General features: G+C 46.0%; 9 non-coding genes across 9 annotated transcripts; all 9 read right to left on the bottom strand.

Annotated features, from left to right (window-relative positions):
• Positions 1-1,937: 1,937 nt before the first annotated feature.
• LOC130326990 (U2 spliceosomal RNA) lies at positions 1,938-2,128 on the bottom strand. Its single transcript, XR_008871505.1, has one exon. It is a non-coding gene; the product is annotated as a U2 spliceosomal RNA (small nuclear RNA).
• Positions 2,129-4,221: 2,093 nt separating this feature from the next.
• On the bottom strand, positions 4,222-4,412 carry LOC130326998 (U2 spliceosomal RNA). Its single transcript, XR_008871513.1, has one exon. It is a non-coding gene; the product is annotated as a U2 spliceosomal RNA (small nuclear RNA).
• A 2,087-nt stretch (positions 4,413-6,499) lies between these two features.
• Positions 6,500-6,690, bottom strand: LOC130327000 (U2 spliceosomal RNA). The gene has a single exon (XR_008871514.1). It is a non-coding gene; the product is annotated as a U2 spliceosomal RNA (small nuclear RNA).
• A 2,084-nt stretch (positions 6,691-8,774) lies between these two features.
• On the bottom strand, positions 8,775-8,965 carry LOC130327001 (U2 spliceosomal RNA). Its single transcript, XR_008871515.1, has one exon. It is a non-coding gene; the product is annotated as a U2 spliceosomal RNA (small nuclear RNA).
• A 2,076-nt stretch (positions 8,966-11,041) lies between these two features.
• Positions 11,042-11,232, bottom strand: LOC130327002 (U2 spliceosomal RNA). Its single transcript, XR_008871516.1, has one exon. It is a non-coding gene; the product is annotated as a U2 spliceosomal RNA (small nuclear RNA).
• Positions 11,233-13,315: 2,083 nt separating this feature from the next.
• On the bottom strand, positions 13,316-13,506 carry LOC130326991 (U2 spliceosomal RNA). The gene has a single exon (XR_008871506.1). It is a non-coding gene; the product is annotated as a U2 spliceosomal RNA (small nuclear RNA).
• Positions 13,507-15,591: 2,085 nt separating this feature from the next.
• LOC130326992 (U2 spliceosomal RNA) lies at positions 15,592-15,782 on the bottom strand. The gene has a single exon (XR_008871507.1). It is a non-coding gene; the product is annotated as a U2 spliceosomal RNA (small nuclear RNA).
• Positions 15,783-17,866: 2,084 nt separating this feature from the next.
• Positions 17,867-18,057, bottom strand: LOC130326996 (U2 spliceosomal RNA). The gene has a single exon (XR_008871511.1). It is a non-coding gene; the product is annotated as a U2 spliceosomal RNA (small nuclear RNA).
• A 2,078-nt stretch (positions 18,058-20,135) lies between these two features.
• On the bottom strand, positions 20,136-20,326 carry LOC130326997 (U2 spliceosomal RNA). The gene has a single exon (XR_008871512.1). It is a non-coding gene; the product is annotated as a U2 spliceosomal RNA (small nuclear RNA).
• Positions 20,327-22,166: the final 1,840 nt, after the last annotated feature.

A 22,166-nucleotide genomic window follows, 5' to 3' on the forward strand; every position in this document is an offset into this window, starting at 1 on the left:
ACCATTATTGCTAAGCAGCAAGACAGGGGCCCATTGCACTCCCACGGGGCCTTTTTAAATGCAATCCATAACCCGGATTTGCCAGGAACCCTTCTTACTCCTCCTACTTGCATGTGACACTGGGCTTAGGATCTGCATAGGAAACACACACACAAGCACACACCTACCTTTGTTGCCTGCAGATGCCTCCTTGGCTGTCCCCAAACGGTATCAAACCAACACCCACGGGAAGCTGTAAGCATAGAGGACATGCCTGCACCCCATTGGACTTACCTGTGTGGGTTAAATCCGGGTTATTTGACAACCTATGGCGGTGATGGTTCTGCTCAGGCAGAGCAGTGCTGATGCTCCTCATAAAGCTGTCGCTGCTGTGAAGGTTCTAGGTGACATCACAAATCCCTATGGTTACATACACAACAAAGCTGGGTTGTTGTTGTTTACACTCTGCAAGGCCTGTGGAAGTGAGTGACATCATAGCACTGTAGTTCTGAGGGTTCTAGATGGATGCAACAATCTCCTGTTGCTTCTATGAAGGCCATAATAGACGACATCACCAAACAGCTCCATAGTCACATACACAGCAAAGGAGAGATGTTGTTTACACCTAGTGATGTCAGTGGTATTGAGTGACATCACAGCACAGTGCTAAGGCTCCTGGGCCTGGACACAGCAGCGGCTGCAATATCTCAACGGAGAATACGTTTATATATATGTGTGTGTGTGCGCGTATATATATATATATATATATATATATATATATATTTCTCCGCCGAAATCACTTTTAAACCCATTTCCACCTTTTTTTCCCTTCTCTTCCTCTTACTTTTTTTTTCACGTTTTTTTACGTTTTTCTCCTTTTCGCCTCTTTTCTGGGCGTATTATTCTTCTTTTTCTTCTTTTTTTTTCGTCTAATGCATACCCCATCAGTGCAGCAATGCTTATTCAATACCGCCAGCAGATGGAGACACTGGGGGATAATTTTCTAAGGATTTATACTGATTTTTTCCTGTCTGAATTTGTCGCACAGAAAGTTGCAGGCCAAATATGTGTGACATTTCTGCGACTTTAGCTTCTAGAGCATTTTTACAACATTATACATAGGTGCTGAATACATAAAAAGCGACTGTTCAGCGACAGACAAGTCGCATCGGCTGAAAGTAGGCCAGAATGTCAGTCCATGTTGGAGCAGGTTTAGATACAGTCTAAAGTATAGATCTCAAAGTCTGTGCACAGAATTTAGCAAGGGCCTCGCACCTTCTGATGCATCAGGTAGGTGCACAATAGCATAGCCTAACCCTCTGTACTTTGGTCTATATTGATGCGGGACATAGACAGCCAGCTGATGACCAATCCATTAGTGCAATGGATGGCTGGAAGCATTTGTCTTTGCCTTTGCAATACCACAGAAGCAATGCATGGTCAATGTACAGCAATGACACACCTGTGTGAACAGCCAGGAGACCCCCCCCCCCCCCCCCCCATGTTATGTTACATAGTTACATAGTTAGTACGGTCGAAAAAAGACATATGTCCATCAAGTTCAACCAGGGGAATTAAGGGGTAGGGGTGTGGCGCGATATTGGGGAAGGGATGAGATTTTATATTTCTTCATAAGCATTAATCTTATTTTGTCAATTAGGAACATTCAGCACCCACCCGCTATCAAGGCAGCTGCCTATCATGTCATGCCCTACCTGCACAGGTGTGCTGGCTACTCAAATGATCCAATTAAGGAGGCCATTTAGTCAGCAGCAGCAGAAGTCCTGTGCCTGGACGCTCCAACAGCGGCCAGACACAAGCAGAAGCAGCAGAAGCAGCAGCAGCAGCACCACCTTTTGTTTTTGGCTGCAGCAGCAAGGCCCACAGGGCTGGCTAGCTGGCTAGCCAGCAAGCAGGTAGCAATGAAAGTAGGAATCTTTCTTTTTAACCCTGTAAGGGGGTGGTGCACTGTACCCGAAGATACTGCCATATCGGGTCAATGCATAGGGCGACGGAAGCAAGCTTCGAAATCGGCCCCCGTTCTCAAAAATCCATTTAATATATGGTCCCCAGATAGGGGACGTATCAGATATTAAACTGATAAGAACAGATACTACACTTGATCTTAGCCAAAAGGCCGAGAAGCGATAACCGTGAAAGGGGCGGGCCCAACAAGGTCCCCTTCATGGGCACTATCACTGCTTGCTGTCAGGGAGGCTGCCAGACAATTTTCCATGCACACTCTGGGCTGGGGGGCAGTCAACCACCAGTACACACAGCAGAACCTAAAAACCCATACCATTATTGCTAAGCAGCAAGACAGGGGCCCATTGCACTCCCACGGGGCCTTTTTAAATGCAATCCATAACCCGGATTTGCCAGGAACCCTTCTTACTCCTCCTACTTGCATGTGACACTGGGCTTAGGATCTGCATAGGAAACACACACACAAGCACACACCTACCTTTGTTGCCTGCAGATGCCTCCTTGGCTGTCCCCAAACGGTATCAAACCAACACCCACGGGAAGCTGTAAGCATAGAGGACATGCCTGCACCCCATTGGACTTACCTGTGTGGGTTAAATCCGGGTTATTTGACAACCTATGGCGGTGATGGTTCTGCTCAGGCAGAGCAGTGCTGATGCTCCTCATAAAGCTGTCGCTGCTGTGAAGGTTCTAGGTGACATCACAAATCCCTATGGTTACATACACAACAAAGCTGGGTTGTTGTTGTTTACACTCTGCAAGGCCTGTGGAAGTGAGTGACATCATAGCACTGTAGTTCTGAGGGTTCTAGATGGATGCAACAATCTCCTGTTGCTTCTATGAAGGCCATAATAGACGACATCACCAAACAGCTCCATAGTCACATACACAGCAAAGGAGAGATGTTGTTTACACCTAGTGATGTCAGTGGTATTGAGTGACATCACAGCACAGTGCTAAGGCTCCTGGGCCTGGACACAGCAGCGGCTGCAATATCTCAACGGAGAATACGTTTATATATATGTGTGTGTGTGTGCGCGTATATATATATATATATATATATATATATATATATATATATTTCTCCGCCGAAATCACTTTTAAACCCATTTCCACCTTTTTTTCCCTTCTCTTCCTCTTACTTTTTTTTCACGTTTTTTTACGTTTTTCTCCTTTTCGCCTCTTTTCTGGGCGTATTATTCTTCTTTTTCTTCTTTTTTTTCGTCTAATGCATACCCCATCAGTGCAGCAATGCTTATTCAATACCGCCAGCAGATGGAGACACTGGGGGATAATTTTCTAAGGATTTATACTGATTTTTCCTGTCTGAATTTGTCGCACAGAAAGTTGCAGGCCCAAATATGTGTGACATTTCTGCGACTTTAGCTTCTAGAGCATTTTTACAACATTATACATAGGTGCTGAATACATAAAAAGCGACTGTTCAGCGACAGACAAGTCGCATCGGCTGAAAGTAGGCCAGAATGTCAGTCCATGTTGGAGCAGGTTTAGATACAGTCTAAAGTATAGATCTCAAAGTCTGTGCACAGAATTTAGCAAGGGCCTCGCACCTTCTGATGCATCAGGTAGGTGCACAATAGCATAGCCTAACCCTCTGTACTTTGGTCTATATTGATGCGGGACATAGACAGCCAGCTGATGACCAATCCATTAGTGCAATGGATGGCTGGAAGCATTTGTCCTTTGCCTTTGCAATACCACAGAAGCAATGCATGGTCAATGTACAGCAATGACACACCTGTGTGAACAGCCAGGAGACCCCCCCCCCCCCCCCCCCATGTTATGTTACATAGTTACATAGTTAGTACGGTCGAAAAAAGACATATGTCCATCAAGTTCAACCAGGGAATTAAGGGGTAGGGGTGTGGCGCGATATTGGGGAAGGGATGAGATTTTATATTTCTTCATAAGCATTAATCTTATTTTGTCAATTAGGAACATTCAGCACCCACCCGCTATCAAGGCAGCTGCCCTATCATGTCATGCCCTACCTGCACAGGTGTGCTGGCTACTCAAATGATCCAATTAAGGAGGCCATTTAGTCAGCAGCAGCAGAAGTCCTGTGCCTGGACGCTCCAACAGCGGCCAGACACAAGCAGAAGCAGCAGAAGCAGCAGCAGCAGCACCACCTTTTGTTTTTTGGCTGCAGCAGCAAGGCCCACAGGGCTGGCTAGCTGGCTAGCCAGCAAGCAGGTAGCAATGAAAGTAGGAATCTTTCTTTTTAACCCTGTAAGGGGGTGGTGCACTGTACCCGAAGATACTGCCATATCGGGTCAATGCATAGGGCGACGGAAGCAAGCTTCGAAATCGGCCCCCGTTCTCAAAAATCCATTTAATATATGGTCCCCAGATAGGGGACGTATCAGATATTAAACTGATAAGAACAGATACTACACTTGATCTTAGCCAAAAGGCCGAGAAGCGATAACCGTGAAAGGGGCGGGCCCAACAAGGTCCCCTTCATGGGCACTATCACTGCTTGCTGTCAGGGAGGCTGCCAGACAATTTTCCATGCACACTCTGGGCTGGGGGGGCAGTCAACCACCAGTACACACAGCAGAACCTAAACCCATACCATTATTGCTAAGCAGCAAGACAGGGGCCCATTGCACTCCCACGGGGCCTTTTTAAATGCAATCCATAACCCGGATTTGCCAGGAACCCTTCTTACTCCTCCTACTTGCATGTGACACTGGGCTTAGGATCTGCATAGGAAACACACACACAAGCACACACCTACCTTTGTTGCCTGCAGATGCCTCCTTGGCTGTCCCCAAACGGTATCAAACCAACACCCACGGGAAGCTGTAAGCATAGAGGACATGCCTGCACCCCATTGGACTTACCTGTGTGGGTTAAATCCGGGTTATTTGACAACCTATGGCGGTGATGGTTCTGCTCAGGCAGAGCAGTGCTGATGCTCCTCATAAAGCTGTCGCTGCTGTGAAGGTTCTAGGTGACATCACAAATCCCTATGGTTACATACACAACAAAGCTGGGTTGTTGTTGTTTACACTCTGCAAGGCCTGTGGAAGTGAGTGACATCATAGCACTGTAGTTCTGAGGGTTCTAGATGGATGCAACAATCTCCTGTTGCTTCTATGAAGGCCATAATAGACGACATCACCAAACAGCTCCATAGTCACATACACAGCAAAGGAGAGATGTTGTTTACACCTAGTGATGTCAGTGGTATTGAGTGACATCACAGCACAGTGCTAAGGCTCCTGGCCTGGACACAGCAGCGGCTGCAATATCTCAACGGAGAATACGTTTATATATATGTGTGTGTGTGTGCGCGTATATATATATATATATATATATATATATATATATATATATATTTCTCCGCCGAAATCACTTTTAAACCCATTTCCACCTTTTTTTCCCTTCTCTTCCTCTTACTTTTTTTTCACGTTTTTTTACGTTTTTCTCCTTTTCGCCTCTTTTCTGGGCGTATTATTCTTCTTTTTCTTCTTTTTTTTCGTCTAATGCATACCCCATCAGTGCAGCAATGCTTATTCAATACCGCCAGCAGATGGAGACACTGGGGGATAATTTTCTAAGGATTTATACTGATTTTTCCTGTCTGAATTTGTCGCACAGAAAGTTGCAGGCCAAATATGTGTGACATTTCTGCGACTTTAGCTTCTAGAGCATTTTTACAACATTATACATAGGTGCTGAATACATAAAAAGCGACTGTTCAGCGACAGACAAGTCGCATCGGCTGAAAGTAGGCCAGAATGTCAGTCCATGTTGGAGCAGGTTTAGATACAGTCTAAAGTATAGATCTCAAAGTCTGTGCACAGAATTTAGCAAGGGCCTCGCACCTTCTGATGCATCAGGTAGGTGCACAATAGCATAGCCTAACCCTCTGTACTTTGGTCTATATTGATGCGGGACATAGACAGCCAGCTGATGACCAATCCATTAGTGCAATGGATGGCTGGAAGCATTTGTCTTTGCCTTTGCAATACCACAGAAGCAATGCATGGTCAATGTACAGCAATGACACACCTGTGTGAACAGCCAGGAGACCCCCCCCCCCCCCCCATGTTATGTTACATAGTTACATAGTTAGTACGGTCGAAAAAAGACATATGTCCATCAAGTTCAACCAGGGAATTAAGGGGTAGGGGTGTGGCGCGATATTGGGGAAGGGATGAGATTTTATATTTCTTCATAAGCATTAATCTTATTTTGTCAATTAGGAACATTCAGCACCCACCCGCTATCAAGGCAGCTGCCTATCATGTCATGCCCTACCTGCACAGGTGTGCTGGCTACTCAAATGATCCAATTAAGGAGGCCATTTAGTCAGCAGCAGCAGAAGTCCTGTGCCTGGACGCTCCAACAGCGGCCAGACACAAGCAGAAGCAGCAGAAGCAGCAGCAGCAGCACCACCTTTTGTTTTTTGGCTGCAGCAGCAAGGCCCACAGGGCTGGCTAGCTGGCTAGCCAGCAAGCAGGTAGCAATGAAAGTAGGAATCTTTCTTTTTAACCCTGTAAGGGGGTGGTGCACTGTACCCGAAGATACTGCCATATCGGGTCAATGCATAGGGCGACGGAAGCAAGCTTCGAAATCGGCCCCCGTTCTCAAAAATCCATTTAATATATGGTCCCCAGATAGGGGACGTATCAGATATTAAACTGATAAGAACAGATACTACACTTGATCTTAGCCAAAAGGCCGAGAAGCGATAACCGTGAAAGGGGCGGGCCCAACAAGGTCCCCTTCATGGGCACTATCACTGCTTGCTGTCAGGGAGGCTGCCAGACAATTTTCCATGCACACTCTGGGCTGGGGGGCAGTCAACCACCAGTACACACAGCAGAACCTAAACCCATACCATTATTGCTAAGCAGCAAGACAGGGGCCCATTGCACTCCCACGGGGCCTTTTTAAATGCAATCCATAACCCGGATTTGCCAGGAACCCTTCTTACTCCTCCTACTTGCATGTGACACTGGGCTTAGGATCTGCATAGGAAACACACACACAAGCACACACCTACCTTTGTTGCCTGCAGATGCCTCCTTGGCTGTCCCCAAACGGTATCAAACCAACACCCACGGGAAGCTGTAAGCATAGAGGACATGCCTGCACCCCATTGGACTTACCTGTGTGGGTTAAATCCGGGTTATTTGACAACCTATGGCGGTGATGGTTCTGCTCAGGCAGAGCAGTGCTGATGCTCCTCATAAAGCTGTCGCTGCTGTGAAGGTTCTAGGTGACATCACAAATCCCTATGGTTACATACACAACAAAGCTGGGTTGTTGTTGTTTACACTCTGCAAGGCCTGTGGAAGTGAGTGACATCATAGCACTGTAGTTCTGAGGGTTCTAGATGGATGCAACAATCTCCTGTTGCTTCTATGAAGGCCATAATAGACGACATCACCAAACAGCTCCATAGTCACATACACAGCAAAGGAGAGATGTTGTTTACACCTAGTGATGTCAGTGGTATTGAGTGACATCACAGCACAGTGCTAAGGCTCCTGGGCCTGGACACAGCAGCGGCTGCAATATCTCAACGGAGAATACGTTTATATATATGTGTGTGTGTGCGCGTATATATATATATATATATATATATATATATATATATATTTCTCCGCCGAAATCACTTTTAAACCCATTTCCACCTTTTTTTCCCTTCTCTTCCTCTTACTTTTTTTTCACGTTTTTTTACGTTTTTCTCCTTTTCGCCTCTTTTCTGGGCGTATTATTCTTCTTTTTCTTCTTTTTTTTCGTCTAATGCATACCCCATCAGTGCAGCAATGCTTATTCAATACCGCCAGCAGATGGAGACACTGGGGGATAATTTTCTAAGGATTTATACTGATTTTTCCTGTCTGAATTTGTCGCACAGAAAGTTGCAGGCCAAATATGTGTGACATTTCTGCGACTTTAGCTTCTAGAGCATTTTTACAACATTATACATAGGTGCTGAATACATAAAAAGCGACTGTTCAGCGACAGACAAGTCGCATCGGCTGAAAGTAGGCCAGAATGTCAGTCCATGTTGGAGCAGGTTTAGATACAGTCTAAAGTATAGATCTCAAAGTCTGTGCACAGAATTTAGCAAGGGCCTCGCACCTTCTGATGCATCAGGTAGGTGCACAATAGCATAGCCTAACCCTCTGTACTTTGGTCTATATTGATGCGGGACATAGACAGCCAGCTGATGACCAATCCATTAGTGCAATGGATGGCTGGAAGCATTTGTCTTTGCCTTTGCAATACCACAGAAGCAATGCATGGTCAATGTACAGCAATGACACACCTGTGTGAACAGCCAGGAGACCCCCCCCCCCCCCCCCCCATGTTATGTTACATAGTTACATAGTTAGTACGGTCGAAAAAAGACATATGTCCATCAAGTTCAACCAGGGAATTAAGGGGTAGGGGTGTGGCGCGATATTGGGGAAGGGATGAGATTTTATATTTCTTCATAAGCATTAATCTTATTTTGTCAATTAGGAACATTCAGCACCCACCCGCTATCAAGGCAGCTGCCTATCATGTCATGCCCTACCTGCACAGGTGTGCTGGCTACTCAAATGATCCAATTAAGGAGGCCATTTAGTCAGCAGCAGCAGAAGTCCTGTGCCTGGACGCTCCAACAGCGGCCAGACACAAGCAGAAGCAGCAGAAGCAGCAGCAGCAGCACCACCTTTTGTTTTTTGGCTGCAGCAGCAAGGCCCACAGGGCTGGCTAGCTGGCTAGCCAGCAAGCAGGTAGCAATGAAAGTAGGAATCTTTCTTTTTAACCCTGTAAGGGGGTGGTGCACTGTACCCGAAGATACTGCCATATCGGGTCAATGCATAGGGCGACGGAAGCAAGCTTCGAAATCGGCCCCCGTTCTCAAAAATCCATTTAATATATGGTCCCCAGATAGGGGACGTATCAGATATTAAACTGATAAGAACAGATACTACACTTGATCTTAGCCAAAAGGCCGAGAAGCGATAACCGTGAAAGGGGCGGGCCCAACAAGGTCCCCTTCATGGGCACTATCACTGCTTGCTGTCAGGGAGGCTGCCAGACAATTTTCCATGCACACTCTGGGCTGGGGGGCAGTCAACCACCAGTACACACAGCAGAACCTAAACCCATACCATTATTGCTAAGCAGCAAGACAGGGGCCCATTGCACTCCCACGGGGCCTTTTTAAATGCAATCCATAACCCGGATTTGCCAGGAACCCTTCTTACTCCTCCTACTTGCATGTGACACTGGGCTTAGGATCTGCATAGGAAACACACACACAAGCACACACCTACCTTTGTTGCCTGCAGATGCCTCCTTGGCTGTCCCCAAACGGTATCAAACCAACACCCACGGGAAGCTGTAAGCATAGAGGACATGCCTGCACCCCATTGGACTTACCTGTGTGGGTTAAATCCGGGTTATTTGACAACCTATGGCGGTGATGGTTCTGCTCAGGCAGAGCAGTGCTGATGCTCCTCATAAAGCTGTCGCTGCTGTGAAGGTTCTAGGTGACATCACAAATCCCTATGGTTACATACACAACAAAGCTGGGTTGTTGTTGTTTACACTCTGCAAGGCCTGTGGAAGTGAGTGACATCATAGCACTGTAGTTCTGAGGGTTCTAGATGGATGCAACAATCTCCTGTTGCTTCTATGAAGGCCATAATAGACGACATCACCAAACAGCTCCATAGTCACATACACAGCAAAGGAGAGATGTTGTTTACACCTAGTGATGTCAGTGGTATTGAGTGACATCACAGCACAGTGCTAAGGCTCCTGGGCCTGGACACAGCAGCGGCTGCAATATCTCAACGGAGAATACGTTTATATATATGTGTGTGTGTGCGCGTATATATATATATATATATATATATATATATATTTCTCCGCCGAAATCACTTTTAAACCCATTTCCACCTTTTTTTCCCTTCTCTTCCTCTTACTTTTTTTTCACGTTTTTTTACGTTTTTCTCCTTTTCGCCTCTTTTCTGGGCGTATTATTCTTCTTTTTCTTCTTTTTTTTCGTCTAATGCATACCCCATCAGTGCAGCAATGCTTATTCAATACCGCCAGCAGATGGAGACACTGGGGGATAATTTTCTAAGGATTTATACTGATTTTTCCTGTCTGAATTTGTCGCACAGAAAGTTGCAGGCCAAATATGTGTGACATTTCTGCGACTTTAGCTTCTAGAGCATTTTTACAACATTATACATAGGTGCTGAATACATAAAAAGCGACTGTTCAGCGACAGACAAGTCGCATCGGCTGAAAGTAGGCCAGAATGTCAGTCCATGTTGGAGCAGGTTTAGATACAGTCTAAAGTATAGATCTCAAAGTCTGTGCACAGAATTTAGCAAGGGCCTCGCACCTTCTGATGCATCAGGTAGGTGCACAATAGCATAGCCTAACCCTCTGTACTTTGGTCTATATTGATGCGGGACATAGACAGCCAGCTGATGACCAATCCATTAGTGCAATGGATGGCTGGAAGCATTTGTCTTTGCCTTTGCAATACCACAGAAGCAATGCATGGTCAATGTACAGCAATGACACACCTGTGTGAACAGCCAGGAGACCCCCCCCCCCCCCCCCATGTTATGTTACATAGTTACATAGTTAGTACGGTCGAAAAAAGACATATGTCCATCAAGTTCAACCAGGGAATTAAGGGGTAGGGGTGTGGCGCGATATTGGGGAAGGGATGAGATTTTATATTTCTTCATAAGCATTAATCTTATTTTGTCAATTAGGAACATTCAGCACCCACCCGCTATCAAGGCAGCTGCCTATCATGTCATGCCCTACCTGCACAGGTGTGCTGGCTACTCAAATGATCCAATTAAGGAGGCCATTTAGTCAGCAGCAGCAGAAGTCCTGTGCCTGGACGCTCCAACAGCGGCCAGACACAAGCAGAAGCAGCAGAAGCAGCAGCAGCAGCACCACCTTTTGTTTTTTGGCTGCAGCAGCAAGGCCCACAGGGCTGGCTAGCTGGCTAGCCAGCAAGCAGGTAGCAATGAAAGTAGGAATCTTTCTTTTTAACCCTGTAAGGGGGTGGTGCACTGTACCCGAAGATACTGCCATATCGGGTCAATGCATAGGGCGACGGAAGCAAGCTTCGAAATCGGCCCCCGTTCTCAAAAATCCATTTAATATATGGTCCCCAGATAGGGGACGTATCAGATATTAAACTGATAAGAACAGATACTACACTTGATCTTAGCCAAAAGGCCGAGAAGCGATAACCGTGAAAGGGGCGGGCCCAACAAGGTCCCCTTCATGGGCACTATCACTGCTTGCTGTCAGGGAGGCTGCCAGACAATTTTCCATGCACACTCTGGGCTGGGGGGCAGTCAACCACCAGTACACACAGCAGAACCTAAACCCATACCATTATTGCTAAGCAGCAAGACAGGGGCCCATTGCACTCCCACGGGGCCTTTTTAAATGCAATCCATAACCCGGATTTGCCAGGAACCCTTCTTACTCCTCCTACTTGCATGTGACACTGGGCTTAGGATCTGCATAGGAAACACACACACAAGCACACACCTACCTTTGTTGCCTGCAGATGCCTCCTTGGCTGTCCCCAAACGGTATCAAACCAACACCCACGGGAAGCTGTAAGCATAGAGGACATGCCTGCACCCCATTGGACTTACCTGTGTGGGTTAAATCCGGGTTATTTGACAACCTATGGCGGTGATGGTTCTGCTCAGGCAGAGCAGTGCTGATGCTCCTCATAAAGCTGTCGCTGCTGTGAAGGTTCTAGGTGACATCACAATCCCTATGGTTACATACACAACAAAGCTGGGTTGTTGTTGTTTACACTCTGCAAGGCCTGTGGAAGTGAGTGACATCATAGCACTGTAGTTCTGAGGGTTCTAGATGGATGCAACAATCTCCTGTTGCTTCTATGAAGGCCATAATAGACGACATCACCAAACAGCTCCATAGTCACATACACAGCAAAGGAGAGATGTTGTTTACACCTAGTGATGTCAGTGGTATTGAGTGACATCACAGCACAGTGCTAAGGCTCCTGGGCCTGGACACAGCAGCGGCTGCAATATCTCAACGGAGAATACGTTTATATATATGTGTGTGTGTGCGCGTATATATATATATATATATATATATATATATATATATATATTCTCCGCCGAAATCACTTTTAAACCCATTTCCACCTTTTTTTCCCTTCTCTTCCTCTTACTTTTTTTTCACGTTTTTTTACGTTTTTCTCCTTTTCGCCTCTTTTCTGGGCGTATTATTCTTCTTTTTCTTCTTTTTTTTCGTCTAATGCATACCCCATCAGTGCAGCAATGCTTATTCAATACCGCCAGCAGATGGAGACACTGGGGGATAATTTTCTAAGGATTTATACTGATTTTTCCTGTCTGAATTTGTCGCACAGAAAGTTGCAGGCCAAATATGTGTGACATTTCTGCGACTTTAGCTTCTAGAGCATTTTTACAACATTATACATAGGTGCTGAATACATAAAAAGCGACTGTTCAGCGACAGACAAGTCGCATCGGCTGAAAGTAGGCCAGAATGTCAGTCCATGTTGGAGCAGGTTTAGATACAGTCTAAAGTATAGATCTCAAAGTCTGTGCACAGAATTTAGCAAGGGCCTCGCACCTTGTGATGCATCAGGTAGGTGCACAATAGCATAGCCTAACCCTCTGTACTTTGGTCTATATTGATGCGGGACATAGACAGCCAGCTGATGACCAATCCATTAGTGCAATGGATGGCTGGAAGCATTTGTCTTTGCCTTTGCAATACCACAGAAGCAATGCATGGTCAATGTACAGCAATGACACACCTGTGTGAACAGCCAGGAGACCCCCCCCCCCCCCCCCCATGTTATGTTACATAGTTACATAGTTAGTACGGTCGAAAAAAGACATATGTCCATCAAGTTCAACCAGGGAATTAAGGGGTAGGGGTGTGGCGCGATATTGGGGAAGGGATGAGATTTTATATTTCTTCATAAGCATTAATCTTATTTTGTCAATTAGGAACATTCAGCACCCACCCGCTATCAAGGCAGCTGCCTATCATGTCATGCCCTACCTGCACAGGTGTGCTGGCTACTCAAATGATCCAATTAAGGAGGCCATTTAGTCAGCAGCAGCAGAAGTCCTGTGCCTGGACGCTCCAACAGCGGCCAGACACAAGCAGAAGCAGCAGAAGCAGCAGCAGCAGCACCACCTTTTGTTTTTTGGCTGCAGCAGCAAGGCCCACAGGGCTGGCTAGCTGGCTAGCCAGCAAGCAGGTAGCAATGAAAGTAGGAATCTTTCTTTTTAACCCTGTAAGGGGGTGGTGCACTGTACCCGAAGATACTGCCATATCGGGTCAATGCATAGGGCGACGGAAGCAAGCTTCGAAATCGGCCCCCGTTCTCAAAAATCCATTTAATATATGGTCCCCAGATAGGGGACGTATCAGATATTAAACTGATAAGAACAGATACTACACTTGATCTTAGCCAAAAGGCCGAGAAGCGATAACCGTGAAAGGGGCGGGCCCAACAAGGTCCCCTTCATGGGCACTATCACTGCTTGCTGTCAGGGAGGCTGCCAGACAATTTTCCATGCACACTCTGGGCTGGGGGGCAGTCAACCACCAGTACACACAGCAGAACCTAAACCCATACCATTATTGCTAAGCAGCAAGACAGGGGCCCATTGCACTCCCACGGGGCCTTTTTAAATGCAATCCATAACCCGGATTTGCCAGGAACCCTTCTTACTCCTCCTACTTGCATGTGACACTGGGCTTAGGATCTGCATAGGAAACACACACACAAGCACACACCTACCTTTGTTGCCTGCAGATGCCTCCTTGGCTGTCCCCAAACGGTATCAAACCAACACCCACGGGAAGCTGTAAGCATAGAGGACATGCCTGCACCCCATTGGACTTACCTGTGTGGGTTAAATCCGGGTTATTTGACAACCTATGGCGGTGATGGTTCTGCTCAGGCAGAGCAGTGCTGATGCTCCTCATAAAGCTGTCGCTGCTGTGAAGGTTCTAGGTGACATCACAAATCCCTATGGTTACATACACAACAAAGCTGGGTTGTTGTTGTTTACACTCTGCAAGGCCTGTGGAAGTGAGTGACATCATAGCACTGTAGTTCTGAGGGTTCTAGATGGATGCAACAATCTCCTGTTGCTTCTATGAAGGCCATAATAGACGACATCACCAAACAGCTCCATAGTCACATACACAGCAAAGGAGAGATGTTGTTTACACCTAGTGATGTCAGTGGTATTGAGTGACATCACAGCACAGTGCTAAGGCTCCTGGGCCTGGACACAGCAGCGGCTGCAATATCTCAACGGAGAATACGTTTATATATATGTGTGTGTGTGCGCGTATATATATATATATATATATATATATATATATATATATATATATATATATATACTCCGCCGAAATCACTTTTAAACCCATTTCCACCTTTTTTTCCCTTCTCTTCCTCTTACTTTTTTTTCACGTTTTTTTACGTTTTTCTCCTTTTCGCCTCTTTTCTGGGCGTATTATTCTTCTTTTTCTTCTTTTTTTTCGTCTAATGCATACCCCATCAGTGCAGCAATGCTTATTCAATACCGCCAGCAGATGGAGACACTGGGGGATAATTTTCTAAGGATTTATACTGATTTTTCCTGTCTGAATTTGTCGCACAGAAAGTTGCAGGCCAAATATGTGTGACATTTCTGCGACTTTAGCTTCTAGAGCATTTTTACAACATTATACATAGGTGCTGAATACATAAAAAGCGACTGTTCAGCGACAGACAAGTCGCATCGGCTGAAAGTAGGCCAGAATGTCAGTCCATGTTGGAGCAGGTTTAGATACAGTCTAAAGTATAGATCTCAAAGTCTGTGCACAGAATTTAGCAAGGGCCTCGCACCTTCTGATGCATCAGGTAGGTGCACAATAGCATAGCCTAACCCTCTGTACTTTGGTCTATATTGATGCGGGACATAGACAGCCAGCTGATGACCAATCCATTAGTGCAATGGATGGCTGGAAGCATTTGTCTTTGCCTTTGCAATACCACAGAAGCAATGCATGGTCAATGTACAGCAATGACACACCTGTGTGAACAGCCAGGAGACCCCCCCATGTTATGTTACATAGTTACATAGTTAGTACGGTCGAAAAAAGACATATGTCCATCAAGTTCAACCAGGGAATTAAGGGGTAGGGGTGTGGCGCGATATTGGGGAAGGGATGAGATTTTATATTTCTTCATAAGCATTAATCTTATTTTGTCAATTAGGAACATTCAGCACCCACCCGCTATCAAGGCAGCTGCCTATCATGTCATGCCCTACCTGCACAGGTGTGCTGGCTACTCAAATGATCCAATTAAGGAGGCCATTTAGTCAGCAGCAGCAGAAGTCCTGTGCCTGGACGCTCCAACAGCGGCCAGACACAAGCAGAAGCAGCAGAAGCAGCAGCAGCAGCACCACCTTTTGTTTTTTGGCTGCAGCAGCAAGGCCCACAGGGCTGGCTAGCTGGCTAGCCAGCAAGCAGGTAGCAATGAAAGTAGGAATCTTTCTTTTTAACCCTGTAAGGGGGTGGTGCACTGTACCCGAAGATACTGCCATATCGGGTCAATGCATAGGGCGACGGAAGCAAGCTTCGAAATCGGCCCCCGTTCTCAAAAATCCATTTAATATATGGTCCCCAGATAGGGGACGTATCAGATATTAAACTGATAAGAACAGATACTACACTTGATCTTAGCCAAAAGGCCGAGAAGCGATAACCGTGAAAGGGGCGGGCCCAACAAGGTCCCCTTCATGGGCACTATCACTGCTTGCTGTCAGGGAGGCTGCCAGACAATTTTCCATGCACACTCTGGGCTGGGGGGCAGTCAACCACCAGTACACACAGCAGAACCTAAACCCATACCATTATTGCTAAGCAGCAAGACAGGGGCCCATTGCACTCCCACGGGGCCTTTTTAAATGCAATCCATAACCCGGATTTGCCAGGAACCCTTCTTACTCCTCCTACTTGCATGTGACACTGGGCTTAGGATCTGCATAGGAAACACACACACAAGCACACACCTACCTTTGTTGCCTGCAGATGCCTCCTTGGCTGTCCCCAAACGGTATCAAACCAACACCCACGGGAAGCTGTAAGCATAGAGGACATGCCTGCACCCCATTGGACTTACCTGTGTGGGTTAAATCCGGGTTATTTGACAACCTATGGCGGTGATGGTTCTGCTCAGGCAGAGCAGTGCTGATGCTCCTCATAAAGCTGTCGCTGCTGTGAAGGTTCTAGGTGACATCACAAATCCCTATGGTTACATACACAACAAAGCTGGGTTGTTGTTGTTTACACTCTGCAAGGCCTGTGGAAGTGAGTGACATCATAGCACTGTAGTTCTGAGGGTTCTAGATGGATGCAACAATCTCCTGTTGCTTCTATGAAGGCCATAATAGACGACATCACCAAACAGCTCCATAGTCACATACACAGCAAAGGAGAGATGTTGTTTACACCTAGTGATGTCAGTGGTATTGAGTGACATCACAGCACAGTGCTAAGGCTCCTGGGCCTGGACACAGCAGCGGCTGCAATATCTCAACGGAGAATACGTTTATATATATGTGTGTGTGTGCGCGTATATATATATATATATATATATATATATATATATATATATATATTTCTCCGCCGAAATCACTTTTAAACCCATTTCCACCTTTTTTTCCCTTCTCTTCCTCTTACTTTTTTTTCACGTTTTTTTACGTTTTTCTCCTTTTCGCCTCTTTTCTGGGCGTATTATTCTTCTTTTTCTTCTTTTTTTTCGTCTAATGCATACCCCATCAGTGCAGCAATGCTTATTCAATACCGCCAGCAGATGGAGACACTGGGGGATAATTTTCTAAGGATTTATACTGATTTTTCCTGTCTGAATTTGTCGCACAGAAAGTTGCAGGCCAAATATGTGTGACATTTCTGCGACTTTAGCTTCTAGAGCATTTTTACAACATTATACATAGGTGCTGAATACATAAAAAGCGACTGTTCAGCGACAGACAAGTCGCATCGGCTGAAAGTAGGCCAGAATGTCAGTCCATGTTGGAGCAGGTAGCAGGTTTAGATACAGTCTAAAGTATAGATCTCAAAGTCTGTGCACAGAATTTAGCAAGGGCCTCGCACCTTCTGATGCATCAGGTAGGTGCACAATAGCATAGCCTAACCCTCTGTACTTTGGTCTATATTGATGCGGGACATAGACAGCCAGCTGATGACCAATCCATTAGTGCAATGGATGGCTGGAAGCATTTGTCTTTGCCTTTGCAATACCACAGAAGCAATGCATGGTCAATGTACAGCAATGACACACCTGTGTGAACAGCCAGGAGACCCCCCCCCCATGTTATGTTACATAGTTACATAGTTAGTACGGTCGAAAAAAGACATATGTCCATCAAGTTCAACCAGGGAATTAAGGGGTAGGGGTGTGGCGCGATATTGGGGAAGGGATGAGATTTTATATTTCTTCATAAGCATTAATCTTATTTTGTCAATTAGGAACATTCAGCACCCACCCGCTATCAAGGCAGCTGCCTATCATGTCATGCCCTACCTGCACAGGTGTGCTGGCTACTCAAATGATCCAATTAAGGAGGCCATTTAGTCAGCAGCAGCAGAAGTCCTGTGCCTGGACGCTCCAACAGCGGCCAGACACAAGCAGAAGCAGCAGAAGCAGCAGCAGCAGCACCACCTTTTGTTTTTTGGCTGCAGCAGCAAGGCCCACAGGGCTGGCTAGCTGGCTAGCCAGCAAGCAGCAATGAAAGTAGGAATCTTTCTTTTTAACCCTGTAAGGGGGTGGTGCACTGTACCCGAAGATACTGCCATATCGGGTCAATGCATAGGGCGACGGAAGCAAGCTTCGAAATCGGCCCCCGTTCTCAAAAATCCATTTAATATATGGTCCCCAGATAGGGGACGTATCAGATATTAAACTGATAAGAACAGATACTACACTTGATCTTAGCCAAAAGGCCGAGAAGCGACAACCGTGAAAGGGGCGGGCCCAACAAGGTCCCCTTCATGGGCACTATCACTGCTTGCTGTCAGGGAGGCTGCCAGACAATTTTCCATGCACACTCTGGGCTGGGGGGCAGTCAACCACCAGTACACACAGCAGAACCTAAACCCATACCATTATTGCTAAGCAGCAAGACAGGGGCCCATTGCACTCCCACGGGGCCTTTTTAAATGCAATCCATAACCCGGATTTGCCAGGAACCCTTCTTACTCCTCCTACTTGCATGTGACACTGGGCTTAGGATCTGCATAGGAAACACACACACAAGCACACACCTACCTTTGTTGCCTGCAGATGCCTCCTTGGCTGTCCCCAAACGGTATCAAACCAACACCCACGGGAAGCTGTAAGCATAGAGGACATGCCTGCACCCCATTGGACTTACCTGTGTGGGTTAAATCCGGGTTATTTGACAACCTATGGCGGTGATGGTTCTGCTCAGGCAGAGCAGTGCTGATGCTCCTCATAAAGCTGTCGCTGCTGTGAAGGTTCTAGGTGACATCACAAATCCCTATGGTTACATACACAACAAAGCTGGGTTGTTGTTGTTTACACTCTGCAAGGCCTGTGGAAGTGAGTGACATCATAGCACTGTAGTTCTGAGGGTTCTAGATGGATGCAACAATCTCCTGTTGCTTCTATGAAGGCCATAATAGACGACATCACCAAACAGCTCCATAGTCACATACACAGCAAAGGAGAGATGTTGTTTACACCTAGTGATGTCAGTGGTATTGAGTGACATCACAGCACAGTGCTAAGGCTCCTGGGCCTGGACACAGCAGCGGCTGCAATATCTCAACGGAGAATACGTTTATATATATGTGTGTGTGTGCGCGTATATATATATATATATATATATATATATATATATATATATATATTTCTCCGCCGAAATCACTTTTAAACCCATTTCCACCTTTTTTTCCCTTCTCTTCCTCTTACTTTTTTTTCACGTTTTTTTTACGTTTTTCTCCTTTTCGCCTCTTTTCTGGGCGTATTATTCTTCTTTTTCTTCTTTTTTTTCGTCTAATGCATACCCCATCAGTGCAGCAATGCTTATTCAATACCGCCAGCAGATGGAGACACTGGGGGATAATTTTCTAAGGATTTATACTGATTTTTCCTGTCTGAATTTGTCGCACAGAAAGTTGCAGGCCAAATATGTGTGACATTTCTGCGACTTTAGCTTCTAGAGCATTTTTACAACATTATACATAGGTGCTGAATACATAAAAAGCGACTGTTCAGCGACAGACAAGTCGCATCGGCTGAAAGTAGGCCAGAATGTCAGTCCATGTTGGAGCAGGTTTAGATACAGTCTAAAGTATAGATCTCAAAGTCTGTGCACAGAATTTAGCAAGGGCCTCGCACCTTCTGATGCATCAGGTAGGTGCACAATAGCATAGCCTAACCCTCTGTACTTTGGTCTATATTGATGCGGGACATAGACAGCCAGCTGATGACCAATCCATTAGTGCAATGGATGGCTGGAAGCATTTGTCTTTGCCTTTGCAATACCACAGAAGCAATGCATGGTCAATGTACAGCAATGACACACCTGTGTGAACAGCCAGGAGACCCCCCCCCCATGTTATGTTACATAGTTACATAGTTAGTACGGTCGAAAAAAGACATATGTCCATCAAGTTCAACCAGGGAATTAAGGGGTAGGGGTGTGGCGCGATATTGGGGAAGGGATGAGATTTTATATTTCTTCATAAGCATTAATCTTATTTTGTCAATTAGGAACATTCAGCACCCACCCGCTATCAAGGCAGCTGCCTATCATGTCATGCCCTACCTGCACAGGTGTGCTGGCTACTCAAATGATCCAATTAAGGAGGCCATTTAGTCAGCAGCAGCAGAAGTCCTGTGCCTGGACGCTCCAACAGCGGCCAGACACAAGCAGAAGCAGCAGAAGCAGCAGCAGCAGCACCACCTTTTGTTTTTTGGCTGCAGCAGCAAGGCCCACAGGGCTGGCTAGCTGGCTAGCCAGCAAGCAGCAATGAAAGTAGGAATCTTTCTTTTTAACCCTGTAAGGGGGTGGTGCACTGTACCCGAAGATACTGCCATATCGGGTCAATGCATAGGGCGACGGAAGCAAGCTTCGAAATCGGCCCCCGTTCTCAAAAATCCATTTAATATATGGTCCCCAGATAGGGGACGTATCAGATATTAAACTGATAAGAACAGATACTACACTTGATCTTAGCCAAAAGGCCGAGAAGCGACAACCGTGAAAGGGGCGGGCCCAACAAGGTCCCCTTCATGGGCACTATCACTGCTTGCTGTCAGGGAGGCTGCCAGACAATTTTCCATGCACACTCTGGGCTGGGGGGCAGTCAACCACCAGTACACACAGCAGAACCTAAACCCATACCATTATTGCTAAGCAGCAAGACAGGGGCCCATTGCACTCCCACGGGGCCTTTTTAAATGCAATCCATAACCCGGATTTGCCAGGAACCCTTCTTACTCCTCCTACTTGCATGTGACACTGGGCTTAGGATCTGCATAGGAAACACACACACAAGCACACACCTACCTTTGTTGCCTGCAGATGCCTCCTTGGCTGTCCCCAAACGGTATCAAACCAACACCCACGGGAAGCTGTAAGCATAGAGGACATGCCTGCACCCCATTGGACTTACCTGTGTGGGTTAAATCCGGGTTATTTGACAACCTATGGCGGTGATGGTTCTGCTCAGGCAGAGCAGTGCTGATGCTCCTCATAAAGCTGTCGCTGCTGTGAAGGTTCTAGGTGACATCACAAATCCCTATGGTTACATACACAACAAAGCTGGGTTGTTGTTGTTTACACTCTGCAAGGCCTGTGGAAGTGAGTGACATCATAGCACTGTAGTTCTGAGGGTTCTAGATGGATGCAACAATCTCCTGTTGCTTCTATGAAGGCCATAATAGACGACATCACCAAACAGCTCCATAGTCACATACACAGCAAAGGAGAGATGTTGTTTACACCTAGTGATGTCAGTGGTATTGAGTGACATCACAGCACAGTGCTAAGGCTCCTGGGCCTGGACACAGCAGCGGCTGCAATATCTCAACGGAGAATACGTTTATATATATGTGTGTGTGTGCGCGTATATATATATATATATATATATATATATATATATATATATATATTTCTCCGCCGAAATCACTTTTAAACCCATTTCCACCTTTTTTTCCCTTCTCTTCCTCTTACTTTTTTTTCACGTTTTTTTTACGTTTTTCTCCTTTTCGCCTCTTTTCTGGGCGTATTATTCTTCTTTTTCTTCTTTTTTTTCGTCTAATGCATACCCCATCAGTGCAGCAATGCTTATTCAATACCGCCAGCAGATGGAGACACTGGGGGATAATTTTCTAAGGATTTATACTGATTTTTCCTGTCTGAATTTGTCGCACAGAAAGTTGCAGGCCAAATATGTGTGACATTTCTGCGACTTTAGCTTCTAGAGCATTTTTACAACATTATACATAGGTGCTGAATACATAAAAAGCGACTGTTCAGCGACAGACAAGTCGCATCGGCTGAAAGTAGGCCAGAATGTCAGTCCATGTTGGAGCAGGTTTAGATACAGTCTAAAGTATAGATCTCAAAGTCTGTGCACAGAATTTAGCAAGGGCCTCGCACCTTCTGATGCATCAGGTAGGTGCACAATAGCATAGCCTAACCCTCTGTACTTTGGTCTATATTGATGCGGGACATAGACAGCCAGCTGATGACCAATCCATTAGTGCAATGGATGGCTGGAAGCATTTGTCTTTGCCTTTGCAATACCACAGAAGCAATGCATGGTCAATGTACAGCAATGACACACCTATGTGAACAGCCAGGAGACCCCCCCCCCCCCCCCCCCCATGTTATGTTACATAGTTACATAGTTAGTACGGTCGAAAAAAGACATATGTCCATCAAGTTCAACCAGGGAATTAAGGGGTAGGGGTGTGGCGCGATATTGGGGAAGGGATGAGATTTTATATTTCTTCATAAGCATTAATCTTATTTTGTCAATTAGGAACATTCAGCACCCACCCGCTATCAAGGCAGCTGCCTATCATGTCA

This window comes from Hyla sarda, unplaced genomic scaffold, assembly GCF_029499605.1.
Source record: "Hyla sarda isolate aHylSar1 unplaced genomic scaffold, aHylSar1.hap1 scaffold_2895, whole genome shotgun sequence".
NCBI classification, from domain to species: domain Eukaryota; kingdom Metazoa; phylum Chordata; class Amphibia; order Anura; family Hylidae; genus Hyla; species Hyla sarda.